Source organism: Elephas maximus, chromosome 8 (assembly GCF_024166365.1).
Source record: "Elephas maximus indicus isolate mEleMax1 chromosome 8, mEleMax1 primary haplotype, whole genome shotgun sequence".
In the NCBI taxonomy this organism is placed as follows: domain Eukaryota; kingdom Metazoa; phylum Chordata; class Mammalia; order Proboscidea; family Elephantidae; genus Elephas; species Elephas maximus.
In genome coordinates this window covers 60,700,962-60,717,050 of record NC_064826.1, presented here as the reverse complement: position 1 = coordinate 60,717,050, position 16,089 = coordinate 60,700,962, and the positions used below count along the sequence as shown (strand labels likewise).

At 39.4% G+C, this 16,089-nt stretch overlaps 1 protein-coding gene across 2 annotated transcripts in view; it reads right to left on the bottom strand.

Annotated features, from left to right (window-relative positions):
- CDK14 (cyclin dependent kinase 14) overlaps nucleotides 1-16,089 on the bottom strand; it is a 693,252-nt gene that overhangs the window by 548,536 nt on the left and 128,627 nt on the right. Inside the window, exon 1 of one of the 2 annotated variants that reach the window (XM_049893962.1) lies at nucleotides 385-532. The exons of the other annotated variant lie outside the window; for it this stretch is intronic. The gene's annotated coding sequence lies outside the window, so the exon portion shown is untranslated. Of the gene's footprint in view, nucleotides 1-384; nucleotides 533-16,089 lie in introns of those variants that run through there. 2 annotated transcript variants of the gene reach the window in all.

The window sequence follows — 16,089 nt, the reverse complement described above, 5'->3', positions numbered from 1 at the left end:
ACCTAGCCAGGCAAAACAATCCAAAAGATCTCTTTAAGCTATAGTAAATAAGACTAGTTTCAAAAGAAATAAGACTCAGCTGTGGCAAACAAGCACAGTCGTTAAACCTCTTCCTCATCTTATCACTGTTACCGGTGTTTACAAACTACAAGCAATAGCCTCGGGGAGCCTCAAGAGACTCTCCCTGGAGTAACCTCCCTTAATTTAAATACCCCCTTTCTCAATCTGTGGTGCTTTCGGCAGTTAAATAGAAGAGGGTGAGTAAAATGATGTGCATAAATGAATCCTTTTCAAGTTGTAAATGAGTGAGTCAGGAATCAGATGTGCAGAGATCCTCCAAATTAAAACCCCTGCTATAATAATTTTAAGCATGCTCCGTCTTACCGTTATGCTGTTGTCTCTCTCAGGCTCGATTCACCTGGAACTCTTTAAACATGTCTCTAGCAATGTGTTTGCACCAGGCCAGGCTCATACAGCAACTGAATTCACATCTTCCTGCACTAGCAAGCTGAAATGGTACGGCTGTACTACAACCAAGAAAGGGGGAAGCATAAGCAAAAAAAAAAAAAAAAAAAAAAAACCTCCAGAAATCACCCAAGAGAAGCTAATCTCTGTGGAATACAGCCAAAAACGGTTCAGAGGAACACAAAGGACATGCTAGCACTCGTTGTGAAGAGCTTAACAGTTCGATTCTTTTTCCCAGAAAAAAAAATCTATTTTTTTTTTTTTCTCCAAACACGATGGACTTGCCTGTGGAGTTCCCAGGAAGGCAGAGTACCCGGGCTCTGCAGCAGCATTGCAGCCAAAGTCACCGTGCATGTGCCGCCCGGGCAATTCACAACACACTGTCTCTTTAGAAAGATATTGATTTGCAATTCAGGGCAGCTTCAAAAGAAGACAGAATGGGAGCCAAACAGCTAATGGTGACTGCATAGGAGGAAAAACATTTAATCAAGAGGATGCATCTAATCATGCTCAATTCAATTTTTTAAAAGCACTGGAAGAAACCAGTAAGTGTCCTGAGTGACAACCCCATTAAACAATTATCTGAGGCCCTATAGAAGGCCACGTTTAGGCTACTATCAGTCATGCTGCAAAAGCCACTAAAATGGTTTAATGTCTATGTGCACCTATTTATCATTTGCAAACAAGACATAATGGGCAATCTAAAATAATCACGCAGCAGTAGATGAGAAGAAAAATGCCCAGGTGCAACACTTACAGAACCAAAGTGATCAAATACATAGTTATGAGCTTGTAGACTTCTCAGTGGGCTTAGAACTCATACCACCCTCGAAATAAAATACCAGCACAAACCAGATGTCACCATCCTTGGGCAAATCGTGCCAAGTCATGCCACATGATGCTGGGTAGCAAAGGAAAGATGCCAAACTGATATTCTCATAGCGACCCCTAAAGGAGAGTGGGTGATCTACAGTTTATATTTCTTTTAAAAGATCTCTCTGTTCTCAGAAAACAAAACCACAAAAGAGCAGAAATTAGATTAAGAAACAAGCCAACAACTGAGAAATACATTCATCGAGAAATAAGAAAGGCAGGCATGTAATCTGTCCTCATAAATATTCATTTCTTTAACAAGAGGAGGTAACTAGTGTGTCAATACTGAATGGCCAATATTCCCATAGCTCTTGAGATTAGGTGTACACTGATGACCAGGCTGGGTGCACATGAATTATCTCCACCTTCCCCCAGCCCTCGACTTGTAAATCCCCTCCACCTTCGTCATTTTGAACGATAACTGTGAAGATACTCAATTTTATTTCTTTCACAACACAAAATCTCATTCAAAATCTCACAAAAAGTTCCTTCAAACACAAACATTACCTACCAAAGCCAAGCGAGAAAGCTATCTCCTTAATATCTGAAAACCAGAATTATATGAACATCGTTTCTGCAGGGCGGACTTCATTGCAACGAGTCTTGCAAGAATTTGAGGTTTTGTTTATGATTGCTCATCCTTCCAGCCCACAAAGGCTCTCCTTTTGCAGAACCGACAGCACTTATTATTTGTATCATTTAGGATTTAATCACATGCCACCTCATAACACTCTCTTGTATCGTTGACATACTCCCTATTTTAACGTCCTTGAGAGACAGACAATATCAAATGCATCTTCTTTTTAATTCCCCCATAGTATGTAACATAAAGCTAGGCATCCGGTAAATACTTAAAAGAATTGATTAATTTCTCAACTTCATACTTTAGGGCTAAAGGTCGTTTTTACGTAATCTCTCCTCCCCTACCATTCAATGTTCTCTGAAAAAAATTTACGTTAGAAGTGTAACTTTAGTCACCTCATCTACGTAGTTCCAATATCTTTTTTTCTATAAATTTATCTCATAGGTACATGTACAGTGTTTGAGTTCACTAAGGTACCTATATATATACCAACAAACCTAGTTCTCTAAATTTCCTCCTTTATACTTTCATTTGTTAATTCAACAAACAGGTGCTGATGTGCTTATCAATGTGAAGACCCATACTCTCTGTATTTAAGGAAGTCGATGAGTAGTTAGAAACAAAGCAAGTGATCACAGTACACTTTCTTTCCTTGGATGGCTCAGAAAAGGCTTCCAACCAGGAGGAAGCTTAAAGCTGAGGCTTCCAGGCACTGCCCAGAAACGGAATGTCATCTGAGGAACAGAATGACAGGAGTGAAGACTCAGAGGCTTGAAAATGAAGCTATCTGAGGAACGAATCCAGGACACACAGTGGTGGCTGCTGTGAAGGCTGAGAAAAAGGTGGGCGAATGTCATGGCATAAAGAACCCCATAAGCGATGGTAAGAAGTTAGGAATTTTATCCTACAAGAGGTTGTCACTTAATCCTGTAAGGAAGGTACCAAAGGATGCAAGGCAGAAGAGTGACTGGATGGGATTTTTCATTTTACAGTGGGGCAATGGTGTAGAAGATGCATCAGAAGGTGAGGGATAAAAAAAAAAAAAGAGGTGGTAAAACCACTTGGGAGGCTAAGACAATAGTTCAGACAAGCAATGATGAGGCCTTGAACTAAGGCAATGGGGGTGGAAAGACAAAGGAGTTGAAAGGCATTCAGTATGACTTACTTGTTAAGTGATTAGACATGAGTTCTAGTGGAAAGAGAAAATCCAGCCACAACAATGAATTCTTTGACATAACCAGGTGAAAGGTAGGCTCATGAACGAAAGGAATAGGTATAAGAAGAATAAAAGTTTGGGAAGAAGGAGGAATTACGATGAATCCAATTTTTATCTCATTAAATTTTAGGTATTTTTGAGGCATCCAAGCAGCCCTAGTGGCACAGTCATTAAGCTGCTAACCGGAAGGCCAGCAGTTCAAATTCACCAGCCATGGTCCACAGGAGAAAGATGTGGCTGTTTGCTTCTGTAAAGATTACAGTTAAGAAACTCTATGGGGCAGTTCTACTCTGACCTATAGGGTCACTATGAGTCGGAATCGACTAGACAGCAACAATTTGTTTGCTTGCTTGTTTGTTTTGTTTTTTTGGGACTTCCAAGTGGACTGGTTAGGCAGACAACTAAATAAAGGGTCAGAAGCTTAAAAGAAAGCTCAAAGTTTGCATGTGTGTCTTAAGTCAGTCTTCTCTAGAAATAGCTGAGCCAGAATTTTTCTTCAGCTAATGTATTGAAGGCATGCTCTCAGAGAAAAGGAATGAGGATGTGGAAAAAGTCAAGGAAGAAGGATCTCAGGTGAAACAAGTGCACCCAACATTAATTAGCTCCTCTTGAAGCAGGAAGAAGAGTTTTTCACATCCATGTGCCCGGTCAGTCAGCAATCCAGGCCTGGAGAAGGTCAGCATCCATTTAGCCCAGATGCTATACTGACCAAGGGAATCTGAGCAGGGTACCCACAGCATCCAACACACTTTGCTTTGGCCACGCTGGACAATTTTTATTTTACTCAAAGTTGATTCCTCCCTCCGGAATCTTTGTCTTTGCTGCTCTCTCTGCCTAGAATGTTCTTCTCCAGGTAATTGCTTGGCCAACTCCTCATTGCTCAGTTGGTGCTCAAGCTTCACTTCCTCACAGTTCTTCCCTGACCTCACTCTTCTGTTATTGTTCTTCCCTCCCCAACCACTCCCTATCATATTCCACTGCTGTTTTTCCTCAACTATCTAGTTTACTTTATTTGTCTTCCTCCTCGACTAGAATGTAAACTGCTCTAGACCATGGACTTCTATTCATTTGTTCTGCTATCTTTCTCTAGCCCCTACAAAAGCACTCAGTATTTGTTGAATAAATAAACATTAGGATGTGTTGCTGATGACAGTAATATAAACAACTTGGTGGACTGGTAATAGGTGGAAATGTATGGGGAGCTTGAGAAATGTATGGGAAGAAAAAAACTGAATAAACAAATGTACACACCTATACAAGACATTTAGCCACAGAGCAGAGGTAAAAGATGGTGGCTGGAGGGCAGAGCTTCAGGAAGCTAGTCATTTTGTTGTTCTTGTTACACCGGATTCACGAGCTGTTAAGAATATCTTTATGAGGGGACAGTGAGATGTATTAGAAACCACACCATAGAAGAAAAATAAAAATAGAAGAAAAATAGTAGAGGTTAAAGTAAAGGCTCTATCTTCAAAGAAGAGAAGCAAAGAGTCTTTTGTAAAAATTTCATCTCAGTGGGTATAAAGGAAAAGATAAAAAGAAGACAGGCTGACAAAAAAAGCTAGAATCTGACTTCTACTTAGGTCATTTTTGCAAGTAAACAAAATTGATCCCTTGAAGCGCCTGCCTGTTATATGTAATTTTTAAAAATTCTAAAATTGTGTTATATACTCCTCCGACTTATTAAATAGAGTATAATAAACATAATTTAATCATTAATTGATGAGATCAATTATGAACATTAGTGACAGCCCTCAGGGCTTAACAGTGGATACAAAAGACTATTGGCTCCTAGTATCAATAACTCACATCTATGTGTTTCTCTGCTTCATTTTTATGGTTCTTTCTCTGTTGGTATCAGGTTTTCCTTCTTATGGCTTGAAATGTGCCTCCTCCTTATAACACTACCACACTTCTCAGTCTTACCACAAGCTCTTCAACATCCCTACAGTAGGCAATTAGATAATCAGGCTTACTAGAAGAGTGTATGAAGAAAAGACTGGTTTGAGTGAACAGGCTAGGTAAAAGCAGAACTACGAGCTTTCTCCTGCAGGAAAAATATATAGGTTTTACCCCCTAGGCTTTGCCATACTTCTCATCTATGCAGAAACCCTTGTTTCACGTCAAGCCACCTGATGCTATCTTAGACATATGAGATTGCCAAGCATCTGACCTTCATGTAAGCAGGCTCTCACAGACAGGCAGGGCCAAAAACAAACGAATCTAGAGAAAGAAGAAAAGGATGGAATAAAAGCTTTAAAAAAAAAAAAAGGGCTAGAAAACAAACATTTTGGTGAAAATTAGGAAAAGAGTAGGAATAAATAGAGGCTACTTTATACATATGAAACTAAATACAGTAAGTCATCTACTTTGTTAATTTCATTAAATCTTTAAAGTCTAAAGGAGGGAAATAGAAAAAAAATTAATTTCATTTTGAAAAGTGATAGAGAAAAGATAAAAAACTTCCCCAAAAGAAGTTAGTTTTCAAAGGATTATAATTCCACATAAACTGAGAAACTTTTGTTTGCCATAAACTTCTAAAGTGAGATGCTCATGGTATACAGTATATTTTAGTAAACAAAGGCCCTAATTTTTTTAGTAAATCCTAAAAGTTTTACCACTTAGTTCTTCTCCACTGATGCCATTCATGATTTACACGCCCATATATTTGCAGAAATGTTATTGACTTAACATACTTTCTCAAAACACTGAAATCCTGGAGGAGTTTGCACTGAATGTTTTGAAGCCATTTCTTAATCATAATACCAAAAAAAAAAAATCCATATAGCATTCATTGTGTTCCCTGAAAATATAGGATTTTTCTCTTATTATCATACAACTTTGAGTGTTTTCTGGGTTCTTGTGGGGAGGAAGCCTCAGAGTAATTTCACTAGTAAATACAGGTGATTCTATCACAACTACATGTATTTGTTCATGAAATGGTCATATGCATCATTAAAGAAAAAAGCCTAGATGTAAGGTCAGATACAAAATGGGTTGACATTTACATGGCCCAGGATGGTTTTTCCTATTCACATTCTAGCAGAAACACAACAGGATTTGTGTGTGAAATGGAGCAGAAGACCCAGGTATAAAAGTCATTTTATTATGGCCACATTCACAAAAGAAAAATGGTATCAGACAGCTCCTGATATGATCTGAGAAATGTGAATTAAATTATCAGACTTCAGTGGTAGACACACATCCTCAGGTAGCAGCAAGAAGAAAGGCAAAAGGCACTGAGAAAAGATGTGAGGGTTTTCTCTCTTCCTGATGTTAGGATACCAGCGAGGACAGAGGCGACAAATCTGTGACTATCAAAAAGCTTCCGAAGGAGGTAAGACTCATTTTTAAAAACTTACCTAATTCTGAGTTAACTATGAAAAGAAAAGAAAAAAAGTTTTCTAGCAAGCTTTATTACTTTTCCAAACTTTACCCCAGCTTTTTAAAATTTCACTTAGTTGGGAAATCATGAAAGTCCCAAAAGGAAGAAAACGTTCATAAAAAGCCTGTTAAACAGACATAGAGAAATAATTTTTTTTAACTACATTTGATATTTTTTAATCTAGAAAACTATGTCACGGATGTACACTATGTACTTTAAAATAATTTTTAAAAACTTATTAAATAATTGGCTTCCTTTGTCTCACTCTATACATCTAAAAAATAAAATATAGAAAAGAGGGCCATGGGGGAAAATGAGTAACAATGCTGTACATTCAAGAATAATATTCATGATAGTGAAAGAATAACCAACTGTAAAAACTCATATCTAAAACTGAAGTATGTTTCGGCTTTTGCCTTTCTAAGCTAACAATGGTACTAATTTAGATCATTCTGAAAGTACCTGTACATCACACTCAAAGAACACGAAGCAAACAAAATTAGGCATTTGTCTGAGGAAGAACATCATACGATCATATAACCAGTCCAATTTGGTGTAACAGAGGATCAGGTTCACAAAAAAAATGTGTAAGTAATAGAGAAATTAACAGTGCTTTAATTTTCTCCTACATTCCCTTTGTATCCCACACAACAATGAGAGCAGCTGTACTCAAACACTGGCTAAATTCTTTCTGCCATTTCTTCTGGGACATTTTTCTCAAATGATCATGAAAGTAGGGTAAGTTTCTGTTTCCAAGGAGTAGAACCAATTGTCCTGAATGATCAGCACACCTTTTCTCTTCTCTTGGGGAGTGGCTCCTCCCCTACTCCATCCACTGCAGTCTAGCGAAGGCTGCACCCTGTTGAGGATTAGGTGAGGGACCCAGCTTAGGCCAGGCTTTCTTCCCTGAGACTTTTCCAACCAGAGCTGGGTCTGTACCTCACCCCTCCATCCCTACTGGTAGCAAATCTGGGAAAGCATGAGCATAAAAGCTGCCAGTGGTGGTGTCTCTAGCCATGTAGGGCAGCTGGACTGAGATCCTAAAGCCACCAGATAAGAAGAGATGAAGGCAACCAGCACACAGCAATGACATCATCGAATTCCTGGTTCGAGCCTCTGGGGTCCTCAGCACTGCCTGCCTACCTGACTTTCCAAAGCGTGGTTGTTCAGCCCTTCTTTCTCTTTTGACACATTGTCCTTCCAATGGTTAAGTACTCAGCTGCTAAGCAAAAGATCTGTGGTTCAAACCCACCAGCTACTCTGCAAAAGAAAGATGTGGCAGTCTATTCTCATAAAGATTTACAGCCTTGGAAATCCTATGAGGCAATTCTTCTCTGTCCTATAGTGTTGCTATGAATTGGAATTGATTTGATGGCAATGGGTTTGTTTGTTTGTTTGTTTGTATCCTTCCAATAACCAATAAAACCAAACCCGTCGCCAATAAGTCGATTCCGACTCATAGCAACCCTACAGAACAGAGTAGAACTGCCCCATAGAGTTTCCAAACAGTGCCTGGTGGATTCAAACTGCAGACCTTTTGGTTAGCAGCCGTAGAACTTAACCACTACACCACCAGGGTTTCCACAGATCCCACATATTTCTTTAGCTAGCTCAAGTTGATTTTTAGTTCCTTGCAATCAAGAGACCTTGTAAACATGGGAATATATGTACAAAAAGGATGTGTGGCTACTGTGAACTACTAATACCAGAGTTGGTGCTAAGTAACTCACAAGATGTGATACTCTACGCCTAGGAGAAGGGCATTTAAGGTTCATTTTGACTAATGTCATAGTAGGAAAGTATGGGCTGAATTACCCATTGCCAAGTTGAGTTGATTCCAACTCATATGGACCTATAGGACAAAGTAGAACTGCTCCATAGGGTTTCCAAGGCTATAAGTTTTTACGAAAGCAGACTGCCACATCTTTCTCCTGTGGAGCGAGTGGTGAGTTCAAACTGCAGACCCTTCAGTTAGCAGCTGAGCACTTAACCGCTGCACTACCAGGGCTCCTTACAGGTTAAATAAACCAAAACCCCTTGCTGTCAAGTCAATTCCGACTCATATCGACCCTATAGGACAGAGTAGAACTGCCCCATAGAGTTTCCAAGGATTGCATGGTGGATTGAACTGCTAACGTTTTGGTTAGCAGCCATAGCTCTTAACCACAATGCCACCAGGGTTTCCTATGGGTTAAGGAGGGGGTTAAAGAGGGGGTCAAAATTTTGTACAAAGCTATTTCACACACCCAACTACATAACCTATTGCCATCGAGACCATTCCAACTCATAACTATCCTATAGGACAGAGCAGAACTGCCTCATAGGGTTTCCAAGACTATAATCTTTACAGAAACAGACTACCACATCTTTCTCCCCAGGAACAGCTGGTAGGTTTGAACCATCAACCTTTCGGATAGCAGCTAAGCATTTAACCACCATGCCACCAGGACTCCTGTGCGTGTGTGTATGTGTGTGTGTATTTATATGCATACCCACCAGTCGCTCCACAGGAGAAAAGACCCGACATTCTGATCCTTTAAAGATTTCAGCCTATGAAATCCTACGGGGCAATACTACTCTGTCCTCAGAATCGACTCAACAGCACATAGTGACATATACATATACATATAAATTAATATTTCTATAAATCTCTACTAAGCTGAGTATCACATATATGTTAGAAATGTGTGTGTTTCTTCTTAGAATTTATAGAGAAATTGTGCCACTGCCATAAGCCATGGAGCATTAGCTATTAATCAGTTATATGTTTTTTTTAGGAGGCCTGAATACTGGGACTACTTGGTTTAACCAGGTACCCCAGCTGCTATGGTGGCACATACTCAAACTGTAGGCACAGTATCCAAAAGGAAATAAACTGACTAGCCTTGCAGATACCGCCTATAAATTGTTGGTAAATATCACCACCCATAAGTAGCTAAGAAGTCATAGAAATTATGAAAGTGAAATCATTTGTTGCACCAACCCTGGGCTTTAAGGACTCCTGGCCATGAAGGAAAGAGGGTTATTAAAAATTAAAGAAGTAACAGCAAGGGGATTTTGGAAAGAGCCACAAAAATACACTAGGGACTTGCAGAGTATGTAAAGAAAGCGCTAAGAAGACATTATAAAGCAACTATGTTTTCTGTGTTTCATGACTGAAGGATTTTTTTTTAATGTTCTATTCATTTACCAACCATTTATTGAGCTTTGTGTTAAGCACTATAGGGGGTACAAAGATGAATGGGACACAATGGCTGCTCTCACAGACACTTATACAAAAAAATATAATACAAGAAATAATTACCATAGAAGAGGTAAAAGAAAATACTATAGGAGTTCAGAGTGAATGAGGCCTCAGAATGACGGATCAAGCAGAACTGGCAGATTTTCACTTTAGGGAATCAAAGTCTGAATACTAGAGCCACAGAGAATTCAACAGTAGTTTAAAAAAAAAAAATTTTTTTTTTTAAAAAAGACTATTATGTCCAAAGACTAGCAATGATCATTCTTAGTACGAGAACTGTTATCTATATCTGGATATAATTTGATAATTTAACAAAGAATCTTTGTAATATTATAGGAACACTGCCTAGAAGAGCTGAACAATTGCTGTGGCTCGGACCCTCGTGAACAATGGTTCTTTTCTCCCCTCTGGTGGAGGATCGTTTGGATGAACTCCAGGGCCTGCAAGTACACCACCTGCCCATATGGTTCAAAGATGTGTTTTTTCCTAGTTGCCCTGGACACAGCTAGACAACCAAACTCTTTTCCATATTCCTTAAGGAAAATTTAGTTTTGGGAATTGTTGCTTCAGCTAATCATGGGGAACTTGGAGACTCACCTGTACCTCACTATTTCTCTCCCCAGTATGGAATCTATGTCAGGGAAGATGAGGTTTTATTAGAAGCCCTGGTGTCACAATGGTTAAGCACTTGGGTGCTAACCAAAAGGTTGGTAGTTCAAAAGAAGAAAGATACAGCAGTCTGCTTCTGTAACGTTTACAGCCTTTGAAACCCTATGGGGGCAGCTCTACTCTGTCCTATAGGAGTCAGAATCGACTCCATTGTTATGGGTGGTTACAAGTAGTGATGGTGTTTTATTACTCACAATACCAAAGCCAAATCAACTAACTAAATTTTTTTAATTATTGCCTGAAGCACTTAAGAGTCTAATTCCCACCATAATCACTATTTCTCCTAATGATTCAAAGAAGATTCACTTCACAGAAAACCCGGTGTAATTTCCTGACTGAGCCCATCACAACCAGCTCCTTCTGTGGGCAAGTGGTGGCTAGAGCACCAGCACGGCTGCCCACTCTCAAGGAACCAAAAAACGCCGCGAATCCACCTTGGTTCAGGTATTTCAGTGGTGGCTAGAGCACCAGCACGGCTGCCCACTCTCAAGGAACCAAAAAACGCCGCGAATCCACCTTGGTTCAGGTATTTCCTTTCACGCGCACCAAGATTCTTTTCAATGCAGAACTTTAGAGGGAAAAAATAGGCTCAGTCACAGATGAAACCATATAAAAGGGTACACTGAAGTGTTAATTTAAATATAAGTTCAGACACAGAAGAGCAAGATGGAGAACATGAGCTCAAGAATCGGACAAACCTGGGTTCCCGATCCAGGCCTTGTGCCAGATACCTAACTTCTCTAAATCTTAGTTTCCTCAAATATAAAATACATATAATAATAGTTCTTATACCTCAGAGGGTCGTTGTGAGGCCAGTGATATACCTAATATTTATTTAGGAATGACCAGACACTAAGCTTTTTGGCACCACAGACACCCCTTTATCCTGGGGTTCGTGCTTCTGCATGAGGTCTAGTACCGGTCTTGGTTCTCTTGGCTCAGCTCAGCCCAGGTACTTCCTTTTACACTACCCACAGGCTGCCATTTTTTCATTTTCTCAGTCACTCCTTAGGTCCCTCAGTTCCTACTGATCCTTCTCCTACGTTGCTTTTGCACAATTTCATGAATTTCAAGCACTGTTTTAGCATTTTTTATCAGCCATTACCCCACAGTCCTTCTTGGTATTTCCCTCGACTAAAGGTAGGAGCTATTTATAGAACGCTAAGCGTTTTAATGAGAAAGTATAGGTCTCTCGCTCTCTTTCTCACTATCATATATCCCCACTGTAATTACAAAGTTGCAGGTTATGAGTCAACAGAGCTGAAAACTCATGGTTACATAATGAAACTTCAAATCCAGGGTTTATTGATCAGATTAGAATGATGACAAGAGATTTTACCACCATCAGGACACAGAAAGGAAATTTAGTGAGTAACTATTAAAAGACGAGAGGGGAACTTTACATTTACCAACAGGAACATCAGACACCCACATATTGACAGCTGACTGCCACTTGAAGCTCTGGACAAAGGAAGATTAACAAAAAAAAACTTATCATGAGTCCATTTTGCCAGTAACAACCAAATAACTTTTCATACAAACAATTCTAAATTGGCAGGAACACATTTCTAAAAAAAAAATGTGGGAGTGTTTTAAGATAATTGCTGCCAATCAGGAAGCAGGACTCTGTCTTCTGAGACTGCACTAAACAAAATGTTCTATCTCATCAAAGAAGGAAGAAAATTCTGAGGCATCAGCTTTCAAAACATACACAAATAATGGCTTTCTTAATAAAATGTGGTGAGTGATCTACGATGGTATCTTTGCAGAAGCCTCATCTACCCACATATGTCAAATCTCAATCAAAAGAAGCCACCACATTCAGCTCTTTCTCTCACTTACCAAAGCATTTTATCTCTATGTGCAAGCAGCATAAAGTACTGCAACGAAGAAACTATATTTTAATAGTACGAAAATTTACAATAATTGTTCTACTACCACTGCAATTAGGTTGAAATTACCATGAGAACATAAACACTAATAAAAGGTAATTAGTGTTACAGCAGTATATACAAGCACAGGTGAAAACCTCACCACCATAGGACTCAGCCAACGTCATCTTCTCCAGGATATTCCCCATAAACACTGGAAGGACTCAGTAAGAGATGCACAGAATCGTGTGGGCGATTAACTTTAACTAAAATTAACCCTATCTGATCAAGTAGCAAGTGTCAGCTCACTTTCTACACGTTTTTAATTTTTTTTAACAATTGGCATGCCCAGGCAGCACTTCTTCTTAACTAGAAAATAATTAATCTGGAAAAATGATTGATTCAACTTCATTTAAATATTCTAAAAAGAATTATAATACAACTTTCACCAAATTTGCTTTAGACAGAAAAAATACCTGTTCCCATCGAGTCAATTCTGAATCATAGAAACCCTATAGGACAGAGTAGAACTGCCCCATAGGGTTTCCAAGGAGCGGTTGGTGGATTCGAACGGCCAGTCTTTTGGTTAGCCACCTGGGCTCTCAACCACTGCACCACCAGGGCTCCTCATACATAGAGGTCCTCTCTAAAATTTTTATTCCCAAATGACTTGGGGGTTTATAGAAAATATCTCATAGGGCAGCTCAGCTTAGTATCAGTTAAAAGACATCATATCACATCTGAAAAGTTAAGGGAAAAAAGAACATTGTGAATGCTCTGAAATCTGATACCTCATAAAAAGGATTTAGCACCATAGAGAATTAATAAGCTCCATCACTGTCAATGAAAATCTCATGTTTACACACACACACACACACACACACACACACACCCGTTGACTTGGAGTGGATTCCAAATCATACAGCGACCCTATAGGACAGAGGAGAACTGCCCCATAGGGTTTCCAAAGAGTGGCTAGTGGATTCAAACTGCCAATCTTTTGGTTAGCAGCTGTAGCTTTTAACCACTGTGCCACCAGGGCTCCCTCATGTTTATAGGGACTGCAAATATTAGTACTAATGATTTCTCCACAGCATGTCTATTTTTTGTTTAACAAAAAATGGGGGGAGGGGAATAAGATTATAGTTACTTCCAAAGTTATCTTCTACTTTAAATTTTTCTTGATCCCTCAACCCCTTCCAACTACAGCTCCATTTCTGTTACCCTTTATACCAAAATTCCTCAAAAATATTAGTTGATCCCAACTGTCTCCACCTCCTCACCTCCCATTCGCTCTTGAAGCCATTTCAATCAAGCTTTTGTCCTCTCCTCTCTACTCCACTAAAAGTAAGCAATGCCTCACCAATGCCAATTCCAGTAGGCAATTTCCAGACCTCATCTGGACTTCTCAGCAGCATCTGGACACACTGGACCACCACCACCCCCCTTCCTATAACTCTTTCTTCACTTGGACTCCAGACACCACACACTCCTAGTTTTCCTCCTAGCTCATGGCTTGGCCCTCTCAGTCTCCTTTGCTGGACTCCTCCTTTCCTAACCTCTAAAGACTAAAGCGTCCCGGGGCTAGAACCCTGGACCTCCCCTCATCTCTGTCTCCACAGATGATATCTATGGTTTAAATACCATCAATACACTGAGGGTTCCAAAATTTTTATCCCCAGGTCCTACATTTCCCTCAACCCTAGACTCATATATCCAACTACTTATTTGACAACTCCTTTCAAATATCTATCGGTTACCTCAAATTTCTCAAGTCTAAAACTGAATTTTTGATCCCATAACTTTCCGACTCTTCTGGCTCCCCACCTCAATAAATGATTCTACTATTAACTTACTCAATTTCTCTGGTCAAAAACTTAGGAATCCTTGATTGTTCTCTGATATTCTACACCAATCCAACAGCTAGTTCTCTTGACTATATTTTCAGAACATATTCCAAATCCAACCATTTCTCAGCCCTCGGCTATTTCCATCCTAGTTCAAGTCACCATCATACCTTACCTGGATGCTTACAACAGTCTCCTATCTGGTCTTTCTGCTGCCACTCTCCTACTTTCGTCCCACCCCCAGTGATCCTTTCAAAAGTATCACTGTCCTGCTCAAAACTTCTAACAGCCTCTAAGTGAGAATAAAACGCTATATACTAACCATGCAAGTAAGGGGCTACTTCTCTGACCTTCTCATCATGGTCCTGATTTTCACTAGCCACCCTGGTCTCCTTTCTGTTTCTGTAGACTATCAGACCCTGTATACTTCAAGGCCTTTGCACATTCGCACCCTCTTCCTGAAACTCTCTTCCCCCAGATACACCCATGGTTTGCTCCCTCCCTTCATCCAGATCTACACTCAAATATTGCCTCAGAAATACGTTCCCTGACCATTTGTATCAACACCCTCACCCCATCTCTCTTTCCCCTTTCCTTGCTTTGGTTGACATTCCTTGCACTTCTGCCTGATGTTATATTATGTATCTGCTTATTATCTGCCTATCATCCCAACTAGAGTAAAATGTCCATGATGGCAGGGACTTCGTCTATCTCGCTCAGTCTTAAACCCCCAGGGCCAAAAACAGTGCCTAGCAAAGAGTAGGTGCTCTGTAAATCTTTGTTGAATGAATATGTGAATAAATGGTTTCTACACTCTTGCCCATTACTAAGGCAAAGAATATGTATTTCAATTGTTTATTACTTTAATACATATGGTATAATGCCAAAAGGAACCATTAAATGCTTTTCAGGTTTATAAGTTTTAGAAGCTCATAACATTAGGGAGTTTCTAGTTTTTTTTTTTAGGCAGAAACAGCAGCATGGGCAAAAAGTCAAGGTAAGAAATACTATATTTTTGGAAGTATAGTTCCGCACAAGAAAGATGGGGAAAGTTGGGGAGAAGGAGGCAGAATTGGTGAAAGATGAGGCTTGGGATAAGCAGACAGGAGACAACCATGAAGGGTCTTGTGTGACAGCCTGAGTTTTGAATGTTATCTGGCAGGCAACGGTGAGTTGTTGAAAAGCCGTAAGCAGGGAAAGAATAATCAGAATTTCATTTGGGAAAGTTATTCTGGTCACATAAGATTATATAACCCACATAAACTTGTCAGTTCTTAGTTGAAGTAGCAACTTAGGTGCTCCAGATCTGCAGGGAGATAAGACAAACAAGTATAAAATCTTAAATGATTATTTAACCCCTTATCGTTCATACCTAAAAAAGTATTCCTAGCTTCTTGCTCACAAATCTTTAACTGATGAACTATCTCATTAAAATATTTTCTCAGCATGTTCCAATCCAAACATTTTCAACCAATTAGCTCTTCAACAACACTTACATGACAGTCTTTAATTACTGCACAGTGATGCCTGCGTCTGTATCATGAATCAATTACTTATTACATTAAATGTTACTACTACACTGGGTAGTGAAATATTCAACAAGAAAATTCAATTATGGTTATTTTAATTAGTAAAAAACTGTCATCTAATTATTCAGATGCCAAAACAAACTAGAGTTTATACAATATAAATGTCAAATTAAAGTAAGAGAGTTCAGTTGGTCTACTAGACAAGAGACACATAAAAAGTCTTGTCTTTCTAAGCTTAAAAATGTAGGTTTGATTTTAATATCCACTAAGGTAAAGAAAAGGAGCCCTGGCAGCACAGTGGTTAAGTCACTCAGCTGCTAACCAAAAGGTCTGCAGTTCAAACCCACCAGCCATTCCACGGGAGAAAGACGTGGCAGTCTTTTTCCTTGGAAACCCCATGCGGCAATTCT